At 37.7% G+C, this 10,158-nt stretch overlaps 1 long non-coding RNA gene across 1 annotated transcript in view; it reads right to left on the minus strand.

Annotated features, from left to right (window-relative positions):
- Positions 1–2,359, minus strand: part of LOC138147946 (uncharacterized) — an 82,669-nt gene extending 80,310 nt beyond the window's left edge. Inside the window, exons 1-2 of the long non-coding RNA XR_011164940.1 lie at positions 2,198–2,359; positions 1,937–2,045 (exon numbers count right to left, since the gene is read on the minus strand). This is a non-coding gene — a long non-coding RNA (uncharacterized lncRNA). The remainder of the gene's footprint in view (positions 1–1,936; positions 2,046–2,197) is intronic.
- Positions 2,360–10,158: the final 7,799 nt, after the last annotated feature.

Raw genomic sequence — 10,158 nt, forward strand, 5'->3', positions numbered from 1 at the left:
GAAGAAGAAGAAGAAGAAGAAGAAGAAGAAGAAGAAGAAGAAGAAGAAGAAGAAGAAGAAGAAGAAGAAGAAGAAGAAGAAGAAGAAGAAGAAGAAGAGATTATCAACGAAAATATGAAAGGAAGACAGACAGCGCATTCACAAATTATTCTCTATGCAAGGGGTGGCAAACTTATGGCAAGCCTATGGGCACATACAGTAGCAAACTCCAGAGTATGACCCAAATCAGATTAAAATGTAATTGGGAAATGTTTAACAAAATAAAATACAATACAAAATAGATAACATTAATTTTTAGTTTTCTAAGTGAATATGACTTGCAAGGATGTTTCTATTTGATACCTGTGCTCTGACACAGACCAAGTTTTTATTCCCACACAGTTGACTGAAAGATACAAAGAATACAAGATCATGCAATCTGTACCAAGGAATGAAATACCTGCATCAATGATATTTCCAACTCACTGAGGCACAAAGCATGTATTGCAACTTACGTAGTAGAATGTAGGTTCCTCAAAAGCAAAGGATGGTTTTTCTCTTTGTATCCTGATCACTTAGCAAAGTATCCAAAATCGAAAGAATTTAATAAATGATTGTCAATTGATTCATTACCTTTTGTCTCATACCTATGCTCATATTTCAAAATTCCTAGTCACAATTTTGAATATCATCTCTGAAACTTACTAGCTATGTGGTCATGGACAAGCAAGATATCTAACTGCTCTGAGGCTCATTTTCCTCATCTGTAAAATGAGAATTATATTATTTGCATAACATACTTCACAGAGTGATTGCAAGGAAAAAGCTAAACAAATAGAAATTACTAGTATTATAGTTTGTAAACTTCACTCTTTTCCTTTTTAAAAAAAACTGGGACATTCACTTGCCTTTCTCCCATCTTCTCTTTCTCCACTAAGTTTCTCTGTCAATAAGCAGTCCTATATTTTCCCACTTCTCTCCTTTTGTTCATATGTATATTTCTTTTATGCTTAGAACATCCTCTGTCTTCCTCACCTATTGACTTTTTAACCATCCTTTAAATCCCATCTCAAATATCACTTCCTCCATGAAGTGTTCCTTAATTCTCCTAATGGTAATACACAGCCCTCTTGGGCCTCCTACAAGACTTTGCCATAATGGTTCATATTATATTTATCTGTATTTCTAGTTTTATCCCCTAAGAGACTAGAAACTAGACAATGGGGGGGGACTGTGTCTCATCTGAACTGTCTTTCCCCTACTACATATCGCAGTGCTCTGCACCAAGTTGACTTTTTAATAATTTTGTTGAATTACATTGATATAAGCACTATTATAAAATCTGCTCGATGAGTAAGAGTATGTATGTGTTTGTCTTTGTGTATGCTTGTGTGTGTACAAGCACTTTTGTGTATATAAGTGTTTGTATCTAAATGTTTTGGTAGAAGAAAGGGGAAAAGACAGAAGAGTCCAGCCTTAAATTTCAAAGATTCCTTAGGAAAAGCCAGAATTAGCTCTACCCTGCTCTTTATCTTTCAAAATAACCTTGCTCCTTCCTCTCTGCTTTCCCTTTGCCTCCACTCATAAAAAGTTTTTTTCCTCAAATTATATTTTGGTAACCCAACTCCTGAAAAGCAAAAACAAATAATGTTACTTTAAAAGAAAAAGTTGTGGGGATTTTTCTGAATGATTTTTACCTAGTATTTTTTCCACAGGAAACACCTTTCACTTTTCTAAGCTCAATCAGTAAGAAGCTTTTCAGGAGGCTATGTAATATCAAAATGAGTAAGCTGATTTATACTTATTCAGCAATAAAGACAGAAGCATAGAGCATTTCCCAGAGAGTCATGCCTGCTTGGGTGGGGCTGATGGCCTGGTAGCTGATATGAAGGGTCATTCACCCTGAGTCCTTTTGAGATAGACAGTAATATCAGAAAATTAACTGAAACTTAGTTACCATTTTTCTTCTTCCTCTTCTTCCTCCATCTCTTCTTTCATTTTTCACTTAAATTTTCTAGTGATATTTATTATTTTACATCCTCCCTCCACTCTCCATACAGCGATCCCTAGAAACAAAAAAGAAAAGGAAAAAGAAAGCAATTAAGCAAAACTAACAGACACATGAACGGGGTGAAAGTATATTCAGTGTTCCCCACCCATAGACTTCCACTTTTCCAGTGAAATCTCATCTCTTCCTTCTAACAAAAAACTAAGTTACCGTTTCTTCCTGCTTTTTCTTTCTTGGATATTATAATTGCAATGACTGCTCAGTCGATTGCCACCCAGGGCCACTCTGTCTAGACTAAAAGAGCCAGTCAGTGAAAAATGGAGGGTATTTTTCAAACTGCTCCTTCCCTCCCTACAATCAAGACTCAGTGACTTTGTAACTTCATTTGTGCAGAGATTTTTGTTTCTCTGAATACTGTTTATTTAAGTAATTGTCGGCTCTTTTCCTGTCCTTTACTGACCCCAGGAAACAACTTTTTTTTCATGTGTTTCCATTCTGGGACTTCTATTATTTACTGAATCAGGCTCTGGGAGCTTCCGTGGAAAGACCCAAAAGAAAGAAAGCTGGAGAGAAAGAGAGAGAGAGAGAGAGAGAGATGAGAGATGAGAGATGAGAGACAACCTTGAATATCAGCCCATTTTCTATAGCTGTGAGACAGAAAAGAATTAACCTGTCTGGATAAAGGTGCTTTAAAACTCCCTTAAAAATAATAACCCCAGTTATTAGTGCTTTTACAGGGAGCTGGCGGGGGTCAGTGTGGGGGAGTGTTCTTTTTGGAAGAAAGAATTCATTAGTGGCATTTACTTGACATGATTTGCCTCTTTTTTTTTTTAAATCCCTCCAAAGGATATGTAGAGGGGAGGCAGAGGAATAGGGTGAAACAGAGCAGAAGGGGAAAATCTTTATGATTAGATGGTGAGCTGTAAAACACTGCCACGCAGGATGAAGGAACAAAAGAAGGGCTTTGGCCCTGTCTCCTGATATTTTCCAACTCAGCAAAAAAAGCCATTGTGTGGCTTAGAGGGGGGAAAAGTTAAAGTTGAAAGCTTAGCGTGTGAAAGCAACTGCTCAACCATTGTTTAATGTGGGCTAATGTAATGTTACCATTTCCAATTATGTGGGTTGCAATTTTGGTTACAGTTGCTTTGGTCAATATGATCACTCTCACTTTTTTCAAAGGGGTCAGAGGTGGGAGAGTAAAGGAACAGACGGGGTTGGAGGGTAAAGGGTATAGGGATTCAGAGATGCTATTTCTTGGAAAATACCCCCTCCTGGAAAAAAAAATGCTTCTGTTAAAAAATATCAATGCTGACCAGATGTCACTGATTTTTTTTTTTGCATGTGTCCCTTAACAGCTGGCAAGAATATCAGCTCAAATTATTCACCACAAGCACACACTTTCTGTTTGTCTCCAGATAAAGGGATTTAAAACCCTGCTTGTCAGGAAGGGATGCTGAAAACTGTGGAATGGATTTCTACTGACCAAAGGAAAGGTAAATCCCTCCTTTTTCTTACTGGGTATAACATGGTCAATTTATAACATAAGTGGGAACAAAGATTTGGGGGTTAGAAAGATTTGGCTTATGCTTTTTTTAAGTTCTATTGGAGAAGATGAGAGAAGCAAAGATGGGATAGGACCTCTCCTTTGGGCAGATGAGATGATGATAATGGATGACTGAGGAAGGCAAAACTACTCAATTCTTTGTTTCTGTTTTCTCTACCTAGAACAATGATCTCTATCCTGGAAGGGAAAGAATAAAAATGTCTAGTGGGAAGATGAGTAAGGAGATGGTAAGAGAACCCTTAGCTGCCTCTGATGAATTCAAAGGAATTCACTGGTCCCAAAGGAACTATATCCCATGGTACTGAAAGAAGAAAGGGGGGAGGGGGAACCAGAAAATGTGTTTGCTGGTCCACTGCCAATGATCTTTGAAAGATTCTAGAGAACTTCAGAACTAGAAAAAAGCAAGTGTAGCCCAAATTTAAACAAAAATTGGCAGGATTGTTATCTGCAAACTATACCCCAGTAAGTTTAATTTTGATTACTGGAAGTATCATTTAAGATGATTGATAAACATCTAGAAAAGGGAGCAGTTATGACAAAAAGGAAACATGACTTCATGAAAACATATCATGGTGCCAATCTTAGTTCCAAAGAAGGGATTATGGGGGCAGCTAAATAGTGCAGTGAATAGATCACAAGCCCTAAAGTCAGTAGGACCTGAGTTCAAATGTGGCCTCAGATACTTTAACACTTACTACCCATGTGACTGACCTTGGGCAAGTCGCTTAACCCCAACTGCCCTATCTTCCCCTGTGCAAAAAAAAAAAAAGCAAAGAAGGGATCATGAAGTATGTTTCCCTTTCTATAGAGAGGCAATGGTCTATAGTATAGATGGTTGCTTACAAAGTTGGGGAATGCTGATTGTCTGGTTCTGAATAACTATTTTCCTTTGTTATAAGGGAAGTTTCAGTGATGGTGGTGGCAGAGAGGCATTGGGATGGGACTATATTGTAAAAAATAAAAGGCAAGACATGAATAAAACTTTTCTTTAAAGTAGGTCATATCAAACTAACTTCATTCACTTTATTGACAGAGTTATTTGGATTAGTAGTGAGAATTCTGTAGATGCAGTGTCAATAGATTTTAACAAAACATTTGACAAAATATCTTACAATATCTTAAAGGACAAGATTGAGAGATATAAACTATATTATAGAAGATTTAGTCTAATGCTTTAGCCTATCAAAATCTATCTGGGTCTTGATTCTATCATCCCACTTCTAGCAATCCTTTCTAACTTTGTATCATCACCAAACTTGACATTTATACACTTATCCAGATCATTGATAAGTAGGCTAAAACAGGGCCAAAGATCCCCAAGGCACCAGAAATCACCTTTCATGGTGACCTTCTTCAAACTGATTAACAAGATCAAATTTAATAAGCAGAAAGCCTTACATCTGGCTTCAAAATATTAAGTACACAAATACAATATGCAAGATGAGTGGTTAGAGGTTTCAGATCGCTGTAAGGTCAATATTAGTTGATGTTGCAATAGGGGAACTAAAAAAAATCGAATGCAATCTGAAGCTATGTTAAGAGAGCCATAGTGCCCAGGATGAGGGAGCTCATCATCCCACCATACCCTTTCCTAGTCAGCTCACATCAAAGGTATTGTGTCCAGTACTGGAGGCCACATTTTAAGAAGGACATTGATCATCTAGAGACTGTCCAGAGGAAGACCACTAGGAGAGTGAAGGTCTTGGCATATAAAGATCAGTTGAGGGAAATGGGAATATTTGTTTGGAAGAAGACTTCAGGGGAAATAGCTGTCTTCTGATATTTGAACATGTTCTAGTGCTTGTAGCTTTGTGGAAATTAGGCTTGTTCTGCTAAGCCCCAGGGAGCACAACTTGTAGTGAACTATGGAATTTGCAGAGAGGCAGATTTAGGATCCATAAGAGGAAAACTTCCATAACAATTAGAGCTATCTAAAAGTGAAGCAGGCTACCTCCAGTGGCAAGGGGTTTTCAATAACTGAAGGTCTTCAAGAAAAGGTTATTGAGCATATTTTTGATGGGTTCTCTGATTGAGTACTGATTAGATGGTCCCTTGGAACCCAGAGATACTGGAAACTGAGATTCAAGGCTAGTTCAGATGCTTGGATGATACTTTTTCTTCCTCAGTTCCCTGTGTCTATTGGATAGAAATGATACTTCCTTTTTAATATTGTCTTGGTGAAATCTCATAGCCTTCCTTGATCTCCTATGTATCCATTTGTCTATGCTATGCTATCATAGGCTTGCTTTTATGTTTCCTTGGAACTGTTCTCTAATTATTCCATGAATAATCATTTGTATTTGTTTTTTCACCTTACTTAAACCATAAGCCCAAAGATAGAAATGATGAATCACAGATACAAAGCTAGAAGGGAACTCAGAAGTCATAAAAGGAAGTGTCTTCATTTTACAGATAAGGAAACTAAGGCCAGGGAGTGAGGGTGGGAAGCAACAATCAATTTGTTGAATTCAAATCCTCTGATTAAAGAGTGATTGATCTTTACCCTATTGTCTTTTGCTTCACTTGTGTCTCCATAGTTCTATGAATATAGTAAATTTTCAGCAAATGCTCATTAAAGCAAAAATCATAGTCATGTATTCTGGAGATTTTTGACAGATTCCATTGATTAATGGTGCTAAAATTTGATGAAGGTCAAGTAAAGGCTCCAGTTATAAGAGAGAATATTCCAGTGTTTCTGAATTATAAACATTAATTCCCAGTATATAAAGACCAGTTAAGCTGAAGCCCATTAAGATTACTATGCCATGTGTAGTCAGATCAAAGTCTTGCTTAAAACATCAATATTCTTTGCTCCTTGGAATGACATGTCCTCCTCTAAATCTAGATAAGGCTGACTCCTCATCCCCCACTGGGGTTTTAAGATATTTTCCTAAATTGTCTTGAAAATTGTCCACTGCAGGTGAAGCCAAAATGGTGGAGCACAGCTGAGGCCCCAGTTGAACTCTCTCCACATTCCCCTCCAAACTTTAAAATAATGCTTCATATCAAATCTTGGAGCAGCAAACTCAGCAAAAGGTCAAAGGAAGACATTTTTCCAGCCTAAAACCATTAGGAGACTGGCAGGAGAGGTCTATAACACTAAGATAGACACAGCCCCAGGGTGGGCCTTGGAGGTGGCCACAGCAGTCGCAGCTTCAGGAGTTCTCAGCCCAGAGATGGCAAGGCATCAGACAAGTGGTCAAAAATAGATTATGGGAACCCTTTGCTAGTACTGAGTGCAGCTGGCACTGATTGACAATTCTATTGCCCATAAGCAGTTCTGGATCACAGTTTCAGGGCAGGGAGAAGCAAGAGTATTTGTGGATGCAAGAGCTCAAGGACCCTTCCTCAGTGAAGACTAGAGCACAGACCAGGAGAGCCAGGACCACACCTCTCCCAGGATAACACCACCTGGGGAACACCAAAAAACTTGCAGACTCCCAGAATTAGCTCTGAAAACAGCAGCATGAAAAAACCTGAAGTTTGGCATAAGTTCCTCCCCTCTTTATAGAAGCTCTTTTTGTAGTGGCAAAAAATTGGAAATTTTTTGTCCAAGAGGAAAAAATATATATTCCCTTCCCCCATTAGCAAATTGGCTGAATAACATTTTGATGACCTTAAGGGGATGCTCATCAATTGGAAACAAGTTGTGGCATATGATTGTGATGGAATAATATTATGCTATAAGAAATAATGGGAAGGGGGGTTCAGAAAAACATGGCAGGACCTAGATGAAAGCAAAGTGAAGTGAGAAGAACCAGGAGGTCAATGTGCAGAGAAAGAGCAATGTGGTAGTGATGATGAGTTGTGAAATATTTTGCTACTCTGATCAATACAATGATACAAAATAATTCCAAGGAGTCATTGTAAAAAAAAAAAAAAGCTATCCACTTCCAGAGAGAGAACTGATTAACTCTGAGTGCAAACTGAAGCTTGATTTTCTCTCTTTTTTTTTTTTTTGCTATATAGCTAATATATTTGGGCTTTTGGCTAATATGGAAACATATTTTGTATGATTTCACACATATAATTAATATCATATTGTTCGCCTTCTCAGTGAGTGGGGGAGGGGTAGGAGAGAGGGAAAGAATCTGGAACTCAAGATTTAAAAAGAATGTTAAAAATAAATAATAAACTTTTTAAAAAGAAAAATATCAAAATATATAATTATTTAAATATACAAAGAAGAGGAATGATTATTTTTGAACAATGAATTCCCATTATGTACAGTTTATAATGCATTTACATTAAATTTAACAAGGTTTTTAAAAAAAGAAAAGAAAATTGTCCATTACACTTTGGCTGTGTAAAAAAGCAAAAAAAGAAACAAGGAAAGATTCTAATAACAGCTCAAGTTTATATTATAATAATAATAGCCTTGGGTTATATTGCACATTCAGTTTTCTAAAGCAATTTCTTCACAACAGCAGCATGAGATGGAACTCCCCCAACAGAATGGCAAAGGGCATGCCAATAGTTATTTGCGAAAAATATATGCTTTCTTCATATGCAATAGTGAAATAAATTATTCCTTTTACATGTGGGGAGATACCAGTAGAGACCTTTATTGGGTCCAAGAGAAAAAAAAATATGTATTCCCTTCCCCCATTAGCAAATTGGCTGAATAACATTTTGATGACCTTAATACAGCTAAGTCTTAAAATCAGAGTAATTTTGTAAAATAGAAATTATTTGTTCTCACAGCCCCACAGTGGTGGTGGTGGTGGTGGTGGTGTTTGATGCTGTTGTCGTCATCATATTTTTTCATATGCAATCTGACCTTTTAAAGCCAAGTCAAATCCACAAGCATTGATTAAGTATTTACTATGTGTTAGACACCATGATAAGCTCTACGAATATAGAGAAAAGCAAAAACATAGTCCCTGCCCTGAAGGAGTTCATATTCCAAAGGGGGAGACAATATGCAAAGAGCTCTATAAACACAAGGTAAAGTCTCAGAGCAGGAGACGCCAGCAGTAGGGGTTGGGCCCGGAAAGACCTCTTCTTACCTTGGAGTATAAGAATAGAAAGGGAGGAAGGGCCAAGTCGGGAAGGGCTTTAAAAGCCAAACACAGTGGCTTTTATTTGATCCTACAGGTCACAAGAATCCACTGGAATTTATTGAGTAGGTGAGAGACACGGTCAGACCTGAACCTTGGAAAGATCACTTTGGTAGTTGTGTGTATATTGGATAGCAGAAGAAAGGGACTTGAGGCAGGGAGGCCAGTTAGGAAACTGTTACGGGAGGTAATAAGGGTCTGAATGAGGGAGGCTGTTTGAGTAAATGGGATAAGTGAGATATGTTATGGAGAAAAGGAGATATGTATGTTGGAGATAGTGCAAAGAGAGACATGACAGAATATGGGGGTTGATTGGCAGTATAGGGTGACTGAGACCAAGGAATCAAGGATAACACTGAAATTTAGAACTTCAACTTTACTATGTCAAACTTACTGATGGTCCTTCCTTTTGTCTTGCCAATAGATGCTCTGGAAGAGAGGATGAGGCAGACAATGTTGTGAAATTGCCTCATTTAAATCCAATTCACCAAAAGTCAAAATGTCACCACGTGACGTCCTTGGTCCTCTTGGAAAATGAAGGATCAACAACAGGTATAAACCCAACCATTACTCTCCTTTTACTCTACGTTCAGACTGAACTTCTTGCCATTTCTCACATACATCGTCCTATCTTCTATCTCCCCAACTTTGCATCGGCTACTTACCATAACTAAAGGCTACTCTCCTCACCTTCACTTCTTAGAATCTCATTGCCTCCAAAATTCTTCAGTAGTGCCACAACCTACATGAAGCCTTTTTTAAAATCTCCCATCTGCTATCTTTCTCCCTTCCCAAAAAGTGTATCTTATATTGTATGTATTTTGTATATACTTATTAATGTGCATGTTGTCTCCTTGAATAAAATGTAAAGTCCTTAATGTCAGTGAATGATTAATTTTTGTTTTTCTATCCCTAGTGCCTAGCACAGTGCCTGACACAAAGCACACACTTAATAAATGCTGATTGATGAAAAGGTACTCATTCTTCAGACCAAAGCCAACCCTTCTACATGCAGCCTAGATCTCATTTTCTTCAATAGATTGTTCATATAATTATACCAACTCTCTTTACCTTCCATCTTTCCCTAGCAATTAGCTCCTTCCTTCCCTGGTGTCTACAAACATACTCATGTCTCCCAAATCATTAAAAAATTCACTTGACCCTACCCTACCCTTCCTGCTAACTATGACTCTATACCTCTCCTCTCCTCTGTGGCTAAACTCCTTGAGAAAGCAAATAACTTGTACTTCTAATTCTTCTCATCCTCTTCTAAACCTTCTGCAGTCTGGCATCCAAACTTATAATTCAACTGAAACTGTTCTTTCAAAATTATCAGTGATTTCTTCATTTTCAAATCTAATGGACTTTGCTAGATCTGCATCCTTCTTGACTACCTCCTCCTACATACTCTCTTCTTTCTAGGTTTTCACAATGTCACTCTCTTCTTGTTTTCCTCCTACCTGTTGGACCACTCTTTATCAGTTTCCTTTACTGGATACTCATATATATATAACTCATGTTATACCCACTAACCATGGATATTCCCC

This window comes from Petaurus breviceps, unplaced genomic scaffold (genome assembly GCF_028583685.1).
Source record: "Petaurus breviceps papuanus isolate PSGF00001 unplaced genomic scaffold, PetGlider_PUasm1.0 90808, whole genome shotgun sequence".
NCBI classification, from domain to species: Eukaryota; Metazoa; Chordata; class Mammalia; order Diprotodontia; family Petauridae; genus Petaurus; species Petaurus breviceps.